Below are 14,696 nucleotides of genomic sequence, written 5' to 3'. Positions count from 1 at the left end.
AATTTTATAAGGCTTAAAACAAGGCTTTTCAATTAATTCGTTAATTAACGTTTCGTGCGGCGATTAAATCTCGAATAAATCCAAAACTCGTTATTTTGATCCCAAATTTTAAACATAACCTTTTTATGATTTATTCTACCCTTCCAAGTCATGAGCCACCCCCGTGGACCCTTGGATCAATTTTTTCTTCTTATTTTCGAAATATGACCCTCACTCGAACACACCTAGCCATCTCTCAATTTACTCGAGCCACACCTGAGCCAATTCGAGCCAAAACCTAGCCAACCCATCTAGGGACCCTACTGTGCAAGCCCAGCCCATAAAACAACCCCTGGCCCGCTCGAAAACTCCCTGGAAAGTGAACACAAAATCTGTGTATGTGTGTGCATGAGACTCCAAGTGATTCTAGGACTCCTAGCCAACCTAGGACTCTTCCAACCGAACCACCACCAAGCCCAGACGGCCCCAACCAACCCTGGACCACGGCCAGCCCCTACCCAGACCAGCCCCAAGCCATTGAACCCCACGCACGAAACACAGCAGCTACACAGCAGCTGCTCGCCCTTAGCCTTCCTCTCACGCCCTCATGCTTCTGCTCGCCTTGCCTGAACCCAACCGTACCAGACCTCAAACCAGCCCCTTGTGCCCCTTCTTATGACCCTAAGGACCTAACCTAGCCCAGCCCAAGCCCCCTGACGAGCCATGCAAGGCCTAGCCTCCTATTCCACAATAACCGATCACCTTAACTCCTAAACACAAACTTTCTGTCCAGCTTGCATGTTTCTGGTTTGCTGCTATTATGAGGGAGTTCTAGGCCTAAAAACTTATGGAAAACGATGTCTAAACATGTCCTAATCATGGCAGCCCCATTAGATCACATAAAACATGATTTTTGGAATTAAAAACACAAGTTTAAAGCACGAGTGTACATAGTTACGAAAATTCAGAAACTTATAAACAATTTTCATGCATCTAGTAATTAAAAGGATTATATGATATAATGGATGAGAAAAGGAGATTAAGGTGTGCCTTTGCGTTTTAAACGCTCGGATATACGACGACGACGAAGAACGGAGGGACGACGAGGCTTAGAGCTTTACGAGAAGACTTCCAAAGCAAGCTGTTGCCGTTTTCTTCCAGAAAATAATTGAAAGTGCCGTGTGTGTGTGTCTTGAAAGAGTTTCAATTTTAAAAGAAAAGTGGCCGATTGAATTTGTAAACTAGAATAGGTTTATGATTTAGAATTGAATTTTAAATACTAAATAAATCCCCAATCTAGATTTAGGCCCATTAAGCCATAAATTAAAGCCCAATTAAATTAATTAGGATTCAATAAAAAAAATAGTAAAGTTTTCTTTTGAATAAAATGTGAATTTAATAGCCGGGTTGCTAAAAAGCTCGCATTTTATTTAAAAATCAAATACCGCTAAAATTTACGTTCCGGCGTATAAAATCACCTCAAAACCCGATACTTTCAAAAATAATAAAAAGCAACGGCCATATTTTAAATAATTAAAAACAACTTTTTAATAAAAATCATCTTCTATTTTTCAGCCCTCGGTCCCCGTTCCTCGATCGCAACTTGAATATTCCTTAAAAATACAATTTTAATGCAACCAAGTAAAAATATAATTTTAACATATCAATATGCACCACATAAATAATTAATGCAATTAAAATAATTTAACTAAAATACAAAGGATTTAATAATTGCGCGCATGTGGTTTACGTGGACTTTAAAATTTTCGGGGCGTTACATACGGTCTGTCTATGTAAAGTGTTACCAGGTTGTTGCCGAGATGATGTCCCCTCATCAAGATTTGAAAATGTATTCACTTCATCAACATCATCATCATCATCATCATCATCATCATTCACTTCTTCTTCTTCTTCAGACTCGCTATATGACATATCGGGTTCAGAATCAATCCTATAAATATCATCATTTGTGGCAAGATCCGGACAATGAGCACTCGTATCTAATGTTGTATTAGAATAATATGGAGCATGATTTTGTTCCGACAAGACATTGATATATTTATCCCAAAACCCACTTACATTATCGAAATTTATATTACCGAGTCCTTCAGTAACCTGTGTAACATGAGATTGTAGATCCTTGAAACCACCATATGTAGAAGTACCGGGTTGATTTTTGAACCCTGAATCGGATGCATGTGGAACGTATGATTCAGGATCATCAAATCCAACATGATGCTCAAATGAATTTGCTTCCACATGTAAATGCAATATATGCATATTGTCACATTGCATTATAAACTGTAGAGCATCATCATCAACGATGTAATGCCCGGAAATTTAATCCTAATAATCTGTAATTATTGAATTATAATTTGATATGATTATGAGAGGAGTAATCGGGACACGAAATAAGAATACGTGTGAAAATGTATGTGCGAGAGCCGAAGGTCTCGCACATATGCGCGAAGAGTAGGCGCGCATATGCGCGAGTAGACAGAAGCCCATGATGCAAGACAATAGCATCGGCGCACATGCGCGAGAGGTCCAGAGAAGTTGGCGCACATGAGCGACTAGGATGCGCGCACATGCGCGGGAGGTCCAGAGAGTTGGGCGCATATGCGCGGAAAGGTGTCGCGCATCTGCGCCAGCGATGTGCAAGTCGAACGCCGAGACCAGTAGGTCTCGCGCATATGCGCTGAGGATGTCGCGCATATGCGCGAGACGTGTTTTGCCAAGAGTGAGCCATTTGCCGTGACAGCATGCGCGAGTTGTATATATATATATATATATATATATATATATACATGCAACTTAATCCTCAGATATAGAAATCGAAATCCGAAGGGAAGTTTAGCTTTTTGTTCTTCAAACTTCAACCGTGTAGAATCCGTCCGTCTGATTTGTAATCCGACTTCAGTACTGTAATCCTATCGACGTAGGCTACAACTGGACGTAAGTTTTGCTACGTTTTGACATGCTTTGAAATTATGCTATTGTTAAAGTCGAATAGGATTCATATATGATGTTCTTGATATGTTAGACATCATAGAATCGAAGTCAGATTAAGAAACGGATCGATTATGGAATTGTTATGGATTTTCTGGGGTATATTGATTTATACCGGACAGATTTGATTTACGGTTGAATTTCGGATTTGTATTGGATATGGGTTATGGATTATAACTGCTATCTGGTTATGTTGTATTGACGGGGATATTGAAATTGTACCGTTATGCCGTCGATTTTGAATTAAATCCAGATTGATCAGATTGTTATTGATTTGAAAGGTATATTGACATGAGGTTATTGATATTGTTATTGCCAGACAGACTGTGAATTCAGGACTTAGACTGAGCCAGAAACCGACGAAAGAAATGTATAAGTCAATGTGGTATTGGGAGATCGACTGAGTCGGTTTAGACTTGAGTTTCCCTAAATCACATACTTTACTTTATTGCATTGATATTTGCATTGATTTGACTGATGTACTTGTTCTCTTGAATTATAGATATCGGGTATTAAACGAGTAATCTTGTGACAGAAGTGCCTGATAGTGGTGGGATTGCCACGGGCACATTGCACGATGTCAAAGGATAGTGTAGAAATCTTTGGACGGAAGTGCCTGACAGTGGCGGGATCGCCACGGGCACATTGCACGATGTCTCAAGATAGGATATTAGCGATAGAGCTACAGTCCATGACGGTTAGGTCAGGACACCGGATATTTGGTTATATCGAGTAAATAGGATTGGAATTCTTCTATTACGGAATTCGATATAGGAACACCATATTTGGTTATATCGAGTAATGGAATTACTGTTCCTTCTATTACGGAATTCGATATAGGAACACCACATCTGGAAACCGGGATCCCTAGACTAGGATTGAGTCTAGTCTGAATGATAGAGTTATAAGCATTGTCGACAGTCTATGATTGTTTATGTTTCAGATTTTGATACATATATCTGTTACCTGATTACATGCTTTATATTTGTTTATATGATTGCATGTTTCGTTGATTTATACTGAAATTTATTCTCACCGGAGTTATCCGGCTGTTGTCTTGTCTGTATGTGTACATGACAACAGGTGGGACAGGATCAGTGTCCAGGAGATGAGGAAAGATCGTGATTAGAGTGGAGGCTCCGGACTTGGATTAGAGATAGGGTTGGACACTTGACATTAGCTGTTTAAACCTTAGTTGAATAAATGTAGGTGGTACAGGATTTGTACTTTTGTATACTGAGAAATATATATGTATGTTTTATGTCACTACGTTCCGCATTTTAAAAGGAAAAAATTTTAGACCCTGTTTTATAATTGATTAATTAGTCCCAATGATGATTAAGAACTTGATTAGCGTCCGGGTCCCCACAAACGAGATTGAATTGAATTTCATGCCAAGATGATCTCTCCATGAATGAATATTTGGTTGAAAACTTCAGAGAAAAATTCGTTGGAACGATTCCTAACATTTTATGCACAACTTTAACCAAATCCAACAAATTAATAGATCGTTATACTCGTATCGATCTAAAAATGGAATAATATATTCAACCAATCCATTATTGATAACTACATGATCACCAAAATATAAGAGTACATCGATGTTAGACATTTTGTCGATGAAATTTGAGAGAAAATTTATGCAAAATAAAAGAGAATAATTATAACTCATTCATCGAAGTTCAAAGCATTATATAGAAAGAAATTACTGAAGAAAATTCAGAAAACACGTGAAGATGAAGAAATTCAGAAATCACATTCAATTATTGAAGGAAATTCAGAAATCGCGTGAAGTTTCAGGAAAATTACAAAATATATTACGAATTGTCTGTGGTTACTAAGCACGGATGCTCCAACATGGAGCATTATTCGTGCTTCGTAAGCACGGATTGCAGTATATGTGAAAATATATTTTTTTGAATTAATTTTGAAATAAATATTAATATTTATATTAATTATAAAAAACGCTAATAAAAAAAATTAAACATGTAATAAAAATTATTTTCCTGATAATTCTCTGGTCTCCGTTCCTCGATCGATCGCGAAATGCATCTAGAAACCCTAATGTGTGAACTTTTAAAATGATCGTGAAATGATCCCTAACATGCAATAATTATGCTTTAAATGCATAAAAATAAATAAACGCATAATTTAAATAAAACCCCAGATTGCATGCATTCAGTTACGTAAATTAAATTCCTGGACCTTACAAATCATATAGTATCCATGATTATAAAACACCTTAACGACTAGTACTTACTAAAACTCCATTCATGTATATGCCAAACATATTGTCCTTAACATTATCATCAATTTTTTTTTGTTTTTTTAAATCACAAGCATTCAAAGTACTTGAATGATTCAAGTCTATCATTTCACCATTTCACATTATGATTTCATTCTAAATCCCGCAATAAAATCAAACACTTATATGTAACCTCGGAACTCAAGATTCTGTCAAATGACCTTACACTCACAAAAATCTTTACACCATAGGGAATAAAACTTTTATCCACCTTCCAATATAACTTACTCTTAGTATCGTATAAATGCAAAACTCATTATGCTAATATTTCTTCGATGTCTATCTATGTTCTGAAAAACTCTCCCCACCACCCCCATACACGATACACACATACACAACTCATGGATAGAAGGTTTTCCGAAGATTCAAAGGGTTACAAGCCAAGGTTTCGATCCGTTCTTCATCGTCAACGTGAATTTGTGCGTATAAAACGCAAAGGCACGTCCTACATATCCTTTTCTCATCCATCATATCATAATATTGTTCAAATATAGTATGCATGAATAACATAAAGTTTCTAGCTTCATTATTAGGATTTTTTCTTGAGCACATGAGAAAGATTGAGGTTTTGATGCAAATTCATGACTTTATTGTGTAAAAGGCTGCCATGGTCATAGGTGTTGCACAGGCGATGTTAATACATGTTATAGAGTCACACACACTCACCCTAAACACCACCAAAGTCGAAGAAAAAAGGGGGCAAGCCAATAACAGAAACCGAAAGTTGCTGTCATGGGGTAAGGGCGATCGGGTTCCTTGTTGTGAAGGCTGGGGAGTCACGGCTTGGAACCATGGCTTGGTCAGGGGATGGTTCAGTAGTAGGGAGGGTCCTAGCCAGGCTAGGGCTCGACCTAAGGGGCTTGGGAGGAGTCCTTGGCAGCAAGGACTCCCACCCGAGAATCTGTCCAGGATGTTGCGCAGGGTTTGTGCTGCTTCCAGGGGTTCACGGCTCGGTATGTGGTTCAAGGGCCGGGCTAAGGTGTTGCACTAGAGTCCTAGGAGGGTGCACGGGTGGTTGGTTCAGGGGTTCGGCTCGCTGGTAAGGGGTTGGGACGTAAATCATAGAGTCCATGTATCATGAAACTCTCGGCCAGCTTAGGGGATTAGTGAGGGGCTCACGTTTTGGGTTTTGGCTTGGGTTCTAAGTGAACTTAGGGTCCAGTAGTGTACTTTAGGATGTTGGTCAAGTTTTGGGTCAACGTGGTTCGGGGGTAACTCGTGAAAATCAAAAGTTGGCTCGAGGTCGAAGTTGTGTCAATTTAGGGCTTTTATCTAAGTAAAATGAAAAACGGTTCACGAGGGGCGAGTCGTGGTTCATAAGGGCTAAAATATATAAAAAGACTAAATTTAGAATTTAGGAATTTTATATTAAAGTTTGAGATTTTTCGGGATTAAAACACCGTCAAAACAATTATTTAAAGATAAATGAAAAGGTATAATATTTAAGCTAAATAAAATTATGGAAAAAATTCATGTAAGCTTAAATAATTATTTGGGATATGTTAGAGTCAAGAAATCAAGAAAAAAAAAGTCAAAAACGTAAATTGTCAAGTCCAGAGGTAAAACGGTCTTTTTACACCAAAAATTGGTAAATGAATGACAGTGCCCTAAATGTTATTTTATGATATTATGACTATTTTTGAATGTTTATGAGATGTTCATGATTAAATTATGATTTATTTAAATGTCCATAGATTTTTATGATTTAAGGTTGACATTTAAAATACGTGTTGCATGCTTGGTTTCAAAAGCAAAAATGTTATGTTATGCATGATTTTTATAAAGTAATGAGAATGTAAAACGTCCAAGGAAGTGAAGTGATTCTGACTAATTCGCTAATATTGGAGATATCGTGAGGGCGACGGTCCCAGTGGGAGCCCGACGATCGTGTTTCCATTATTATGAATATGAGGATATGAGGTTTGAGGTAAGAATGAGAATATCGTGAGGGGAGAAGGCCCCAGAGGGAGCTCCGACGATCGTATTTCTATTCGATGAGGATAGGCCAGGGCCAGTTGACCGATGAGAGTGTTTATGGTGTCCCCCGCTGCCCACTACTGCGGTTTCATGTAGATGGATCCATCAACTTTGAGGTTTGACGAAAGTCACAATTAACGATCTGAATTCAACAAAGGAAAAAGGAAAAATGTTTATGATCATGAAAAAGGTTTTATGTTATGTCATGTTGAGGAAAAAAAAAGGAAATGGTTAAGGTTTATGTGACGCATGTCATGAAAATGTTATGCTTAAAATTGATGCATCATTATGAAAATGTTTCTATTTAAAGTTCATGAATCATAAAAAGGTTTACGAAAATGTTCATGTTGGAAGTTTATGCATCTTCATGAAAACGATAGTTTAAGTACAAGTATTTTTCACTGTTATATGTTGACTGTATTACATATTACTCGTTATCAAGATTATGGTGTGTTGAGTCTTTAGACACACTAGGTGTGATGGATGCAGGTGAGGTTGAGGGAGGTCTTGACGGATGATTTGACTGGGCTGAAGGCGTACATAACCTGAGGACCAGCGCTTCTACTTTTTCCGCATTTACGACTTATGACTAATGATTTATGTTAAAGATTTTAGGACTATTTATTTATGATCTTGAGTGATTTTTGAGAGGTTTAGTATATGCTATACTTTTCAAATTTATTGCTTTTTAAGTTTGGTAAAACATGCGATGATTTCATTTTATGATTATTTCACTTGATTTTAAAATGCTAGTTGGATGATGTTTTATTTTAAGGGGTAAATATTTTATAAAAATATTTTCATGAGGGTTATGTATATGGCCGAAAAATGAGCATTTAAAAAAAAAATTCTAGTACTTTTAAGCAATAAAAAGGGCAGACGTTTCAGTTGGTATAGAGCAATGGTTCCTGTAAAGGGTTGTGCCACCATCAGCGCCGGAAAGATCAGTCGTCAAGCCTCAAAGTTATAAGTTTTTACATTCTTTATATGATTTTATGATGTTACATACATAATTATATGAATCATATGTTTACGTCACATGTTTAATAGCTTTATGATAATATATGATTTTTGTGCTTTAGAATTTTTATACGTGTTAAGATATGAATTAAGAAATTATTTGATTTCAACGCATGTTGGTTTGGTGGTGGGATTTGACGATGTTGATTTTTGGGTTTTAGTATTGACGTTCTACTTTTTGGGCTATAGGTTAATCATGAATATTATGAATGCTTTATGGGACACGTAGATTTTCTAAGAAAATATTTATGATTCATGGTTACTCGTGGAATTAATTTTTGGGAATTACTCATAAGTAATAATAATTCGAGGATTTACAACGATATTGAGAGTATAGAAATGTATAAATTAGGATTTAAGTTATGACGAAAGGTAAGATTGATTATAGGAATTGATTTTTTGGGTAAATAAGTTTAAATTTATCGAAATTATGCTATGGGAAACCTGTAGAATAAAATCAAGAATGCCAAAAATTTATGAGTTAATTAAGGAATTTTGAAAATAAGGATCAATTAAGATAATTTTTGAGGAAATTAAGAAATGATTTTTGCAAATATTAAGGAATTTGGGGACTAATTTAGCAATAAGCGATAATTTAATGGATTAAACGATAAGAATTTTGATGATTTAGGCTTTTAAGAATATTTGGAACCTAGGGATATTTTAGTTATAATGTGATAAGGAATGTTAATCAAAGATTTTTATAATTGAATCAATATTAGTCTTGAAAATCTAAGCGTTAGCGGATGCGTTTGAGATTTTAAGATTGAAATTCGATAAGTTGATGAATATTTTAGGAATAAAATAAGAAAAGTAATATACGATAAGTATTGTCATCCATATTTTTATTGGGAATTGTAAGAAAAGTTGAAATTCGAGGTTGTAATAATAATAGCACTAAGTCATTTGGGTCTTTTAAATTGCGATTTGAAAATAAGGATTTAGAAGGAAAATTTAATTAGGATCAAGGAGACGTAAGGACCTTCTAGAATTTAAGTTTTATCATAGTAACCCAGCGGAAGCGTGGTTTTTTGGGATACTAAAACTAAGTCTAAACTTTTGATTATTAAGGATAAGCGAATTTCGAGGACGAAATTCAATTTAAGGGGGGAATATTGTAATGCCCTGAAAATTTAAAGGTCAACGCGAACCACATGCATTTGAATTATTAAATTCTCCTGTATTTTAATTAAATATTTTAATTGTATGAATTAATTATGTTGTGCGTATTTACATGTTTAAAATATATTATTCTAAATTGTTGCATAAAAATGTATTTTTAAATGTTATTCGAGTTGCGATCGAGGAATGGAGACCGAGGGCTGAAAAATATAAAATGTTTTTATTGGCATTCCGGCTAATAAATTCACAAATTTATTTAAACAAAAACATTGTTAATATTTTATTAAATCCTAATTAAGACTAATGGGCTTAATTTAAAGGCTTAATAAGCCTAAAGCATAGTTAGTAATTTAATTAGTGTATTTAATGTATTTAAAAACTAAAAACCCTACAATTTGCAACATAAATCACGGCCACATACCCCAAATATTCTGAAAAACTCTCCCCACCATCCTCATACACGATACACACATACACAACTCAAGGTAGAAGGGTTTTCGAAGATTCAAAGGGTTACAAGCCAAGGTTTCGATCCGTTCTTCATCGTCAACGTGAATTCGTGCTATAAACGCAAAGACAGGTCATACATCTATTTTTCTCATCCATCATATCATAATATTGTTCAAATATAGTATGCATGAATAACATAAAGTTTCTAGCTTTATTTTTCAGATTTTTGCTTGAGCACATGAGAAATCTTGAGGTTTTGATGCAAATTCATGACTTTATTGTGTAAAAGGGCTGCCATGGCCATAGGTGTTGCACAGGTGATGTTTATACATGTTATAGAGTCACACACACTCACCCTAAACACCACCAAAGTCGAAGAAAAAAGGGGGCAAGCCAATAATAGAAACCGAAAGTTGCTGTCATGGGGTAAGGGCGATCGGGTTCCTTGTTGTGAAGGCTTGGGACTCATGGCTTGGGGCCATGGCTTTGTCACGGGATGGTTCAGTCGTAAGGAGGGTCCTAGCCAGGCTAGGGCTCGACCTAAGGGGCTTGGGAGGATTCCTTGGCAGCAAGGACTCCCACCCGAGAATCTGTCCAGGAGGTTACGCAGGGTTTGCGCTGCTTCCAGGGGTTCACGGCTCGGTCTGTGGTTCAAGGGCCGGGCTAAGGTGTTGCACTAGAGTCCTAGGAGGGTGCACGGGTGGTTGTGATATGAATCTAGCCAGCCACTATACGTTTCAAGAACCAATCCCGAGAGGACGCTTGAGGATGTTGAAAGTTGCCCTTCATCCAACCAATGAAGGCTTGGAAACAAGGCTCGAGGGGTTCGGGTTGCATCACATTCAAGTAGAGGATGAATTGAAAGAACCAAATTTCCAGAACCATCGGCGCTCGAGCTGTCGAATTCTACCGCCCGAGCACGAACATACCAGAAGACCTGGCGCTCGAGCGGTAATATCCTACCTCCCGGGCGCGACTGCTACGAGGAGAATCCTAGTTTCCTTAGTTTAATTAAATCCTAAATTAATTATTGATTTGTTATCTTTAATTATGCAATTTTCTATATTTAGGGTTTTGTTACATATATTTAAGCTAGAGTACCATGTAAACAATGTGGATTTCAATTATTTTGATTTTTATCAAAGTTTAGAGTTTTTCTCTCAAACGTTCAAAGCTTCGCTTTGTTATTCGGAAAGCAAACTTATCAAAGTTTTTAACTTTGTGGCGTTTGTCGATCGTGCTTGTGCGGATTGTCGTCGACTAGTTCTTCGAAGGTTCGTTATAATTTCGATTGTTTATCTCGTGGTTATTTGTTGCTAGACCCTTCATAGTTTAGAGGTGAATATCACAACACACACACTTGATTCAAAAGATCGGGACAACAACGATACTTTGAAACAAGTAATGGATAGGTAAAATTGAAAACAGCTCACGGGGGTCGAGTCGTTGTTCATAAGGGCTAAAATAATATAAAAAGATTAAATTTAGAATTTATGAAGTTTGGGATTTTTCGGGATTAAAACATTGTCAAAACAATTATTTAAAGATAAATGAAAAAGTCTAATATTTAAGCTAAATAAAAATATGGAAAAAATTCATATAAGCTTAAATAATTATTTGGGACATGCTAGAGTTAAGAATCAAGAAAAAAAAGTCAAAAACGTAAATTGTCAAGTTCAGGGGTAAAACGGTCTTTTTACACCAAAAATTAGTAAATGTATGGCAGTGCCCTAAATGCTATTTTTTGATATTATGACTATTTTTGAATGTTTATGAGATTTTCATGATTAAATTATGATTTATTTAAATGTCCATGAATTTTATGATTTAAGGTTGATATTTAAAAGACGTGTTGCATGTTTGGTTTCAAAAGCGAAACTGTTATGTTATGCATGATTTTTATAAAGTAATGAGAATGTAAAACGTTGAAGGAAGTGAAGTGATTGTGACTAATTCGCTAATATTAGAGATATCGTGAGGGCGACGGTCTCAGTAAGAGCCCGACGATCGTGTTTCCATTATTACGAATATGAGGATATGAGGATATGAGGTTTGAGGTAAGAATGAGAATATCGTGAGTGGAGAAGGCCCCAGAGGGAGCCCATTTATGGGAGAAGGCCCCAGAGGGAGCCCCGACGATCGTATTTCTATTCGATGAGGATAGGCCAGGGCCCAGTTGACCGGTGAGAGTGTTGATGGTGTCTCCTGCCGCCCAGTACCGCGATTTCGTGTAGATGGATCCATCGACTTTGGAGGTTTGAGAAAAGTCACAATTAACGATCTGAATTCAACAAAAGAAAAAAGGAAAAAAATGTTTATGATCATGAAAAAGGTTTTATGTTATGTCATGTTGAGGAAAAAGAAAGGAAATGGTTAAGGTTTATGTGACGCATGTCATGAAAATGTTATGCTTAAAATTGATGCATTATTATGAAAATGTTTCTATTTAAAATTCATGCATTATAAAAAGGTTTACGAAAATGTTCATGTTCGAAGTTTATGCATCTTCATGAAAACGATATTTTAAGTACAAGTATTTTTCACTGTAATATGTTGACTGTATTACGTATTACTCGTTATCAAGATTATGATGTGTTGAGTCTTTAGACTCACTAGGTGTGATGGATGCAGGTGAGGTTGAGGGAGGTCTTGACGGATGATTTGACTGGGCTGAAGGCGCACATAACCCGAGGACCAGCGCTTCTACTTTTTCCGCATTTACGACTTATGACTCATGATTTATTTTAAATATTTTAAGACTATTTATTTATGCTTTTGAATGATTTTTGAGAGGTTTAGTATGAGCTATACTTTTCAAATTTATTGCTTTTTAGGTTTGGTAAAACATGCGACGATTTCATTTTATGACTATTTCACTTGATTTTAAAATGTTAGTTGGATGATGTTTTATTTTAAAGGGTAAAATATTTTCATGAGGTTTATGTATATGTGGGGACCCGGGCTCTAATTCTTTTTTTTGGGATTAAATGGATCAATATTATTTAAAAAGTGGGTCAAATTTTTTTTTTTTCGCTTTTACATTAATCCAATGTAAACAAACAAACATAAGTTCTTACTTTAATTTACAACATACAATATACAATACATGTCTTATTCTGTATGTCCTCAACTAACCAGTATTAAAAGACAATACATAATAAAAGACAACTACTGGTCCATCTGCTACGCGCGTGATCTCCACGCTAACACGATCATCTCTGTCTCGACCCAGATCCTGCCCCACCTGTTGTTATGCACACATACAGACATAACAACAGCCGGAAAACCGGTGAGAACAAATCCTAGTATAAACATGTATACATGCATTAAAACAATCTAAAACATGAAACATGCTAATATGAATATCATTCATATATAATCATGCAATGAAACATGCTAATATGAATATCATTCATATATAATCATGCAATGCGAATCTAATCATGTCTAGACTCGACTCGACTAGAACTCTAGGGATCCCGTTGTGAATAAGACGGCACTGTCTGTCACCTACCCTCCCAATCGAGGTGCTGACCGTCTTATTCCTAGACTTCGGCAGATCTGTATCCGCGTCTACAATAGGGGCGGTGATATCCCCTAAGCTGTGATATCGCCGAACGTCTAGTAGTCTGCCTGATCTCCAGACTGAAAGCGGACCGGTTACGGTGGCCGGAAGCGCAACGGAAGCACAAAAATCGAATTTTTGAGGGAAAAATTTCGGCCACCCTAAGTTCTTGTGCAATATTTACAAAAACACATTATGACATTCATAGGGTGTTTTAGAAATTTACCTATCAATCTTATAGATTGATGTAATGGCTCCAACTTAGTTGTCAAACAACTAAGCTCTTGATAGGAATGGCAATCTACAAGCTTCCTCCTCCTTGAATCTTTCCTTCAAATTAGGCCCACCACCAACTAGGTAGATCCCCTCACATTTTGCACTAGAAAAATGTGAGGATTTTTCAAAGAGAAGATAATGTTTCCTCAACAAATTGAAGAACAAGAAAATGAAGAAAAATGGAGAGAAAGAGAGATGAAGATTTCGGCCATCTCATGTTGGAGGGGAAGGAGAATGAGTTAATTTTTCTTGTCTTGGTTGTGAGAAAAGCAAAAAGCAAAAGTTGCATGCCTTGCATTATTTTAATCAAAAGTAATCTCCAACCCTTCACCTCCCATGCATGCATATAATATAGTTTTTAATCAAATTAAAAACTTTGGACTAAATTTAATTATCTCAAACACATTTGAGACTAATTAAACATTACTTGAATTTACCCAAGTTCCACTAGTTAAATAATTATTTTAATTGAGCTCTACAAGACTCAATATAATTTAATTAATCCAACACTTGAATTAATTTAATTATTTGGACTCTACTAGGTCCACTAGTGTTTAATTAATTCAACACTTGAATTAATTTATTTAGTCCATAATAATAATGTTTATGAAAATCACAATTTTCAATTACATTATTCTCTTGGCCAAATTTTAATTTAGGAACACTTCCATAAATCAAAATTTATATTTCTCTCATAGAAGTCATACTTCTATTTTTCCTTACACTTATAAACTCATTTATAAGTTGTTCAACACATTGAACTATTTTCTCCTTTATAGAAGTCGTACTTCTAATTTTCTTTACGCTTATAAACTCCTTTATAAGTCGTTCAACACATTGAACTATTTTACTTCTCAACGGGATCTAGAAAGCTAGCACTTGTGTGGCCCTCAATGGTTCATTGATACGACTAGCCGTGTGTTCACATCTCCATGTGATTCGGACTAAACATGTCCTTATATGAGCATACCCCAATTGCTCCATTCTTACTTA

The sequence above is a fragment of the Primulina eburnea genome, chromosome 11, assembly GCF_022965805.1.
Source record: "Primulina eburnea isolate SZY01 chromosome 11, ASM2296580v1, whole genome shotgun sequence".
NCBI lineage: Eukaryota > Viridiplantae > Streptophyta > Magnoliopsida > Lamiales > Gesneriaceae > Primulina > Primulina eburnea.
Note: the sequence above shows the minus strand (reverse complement) of the source record.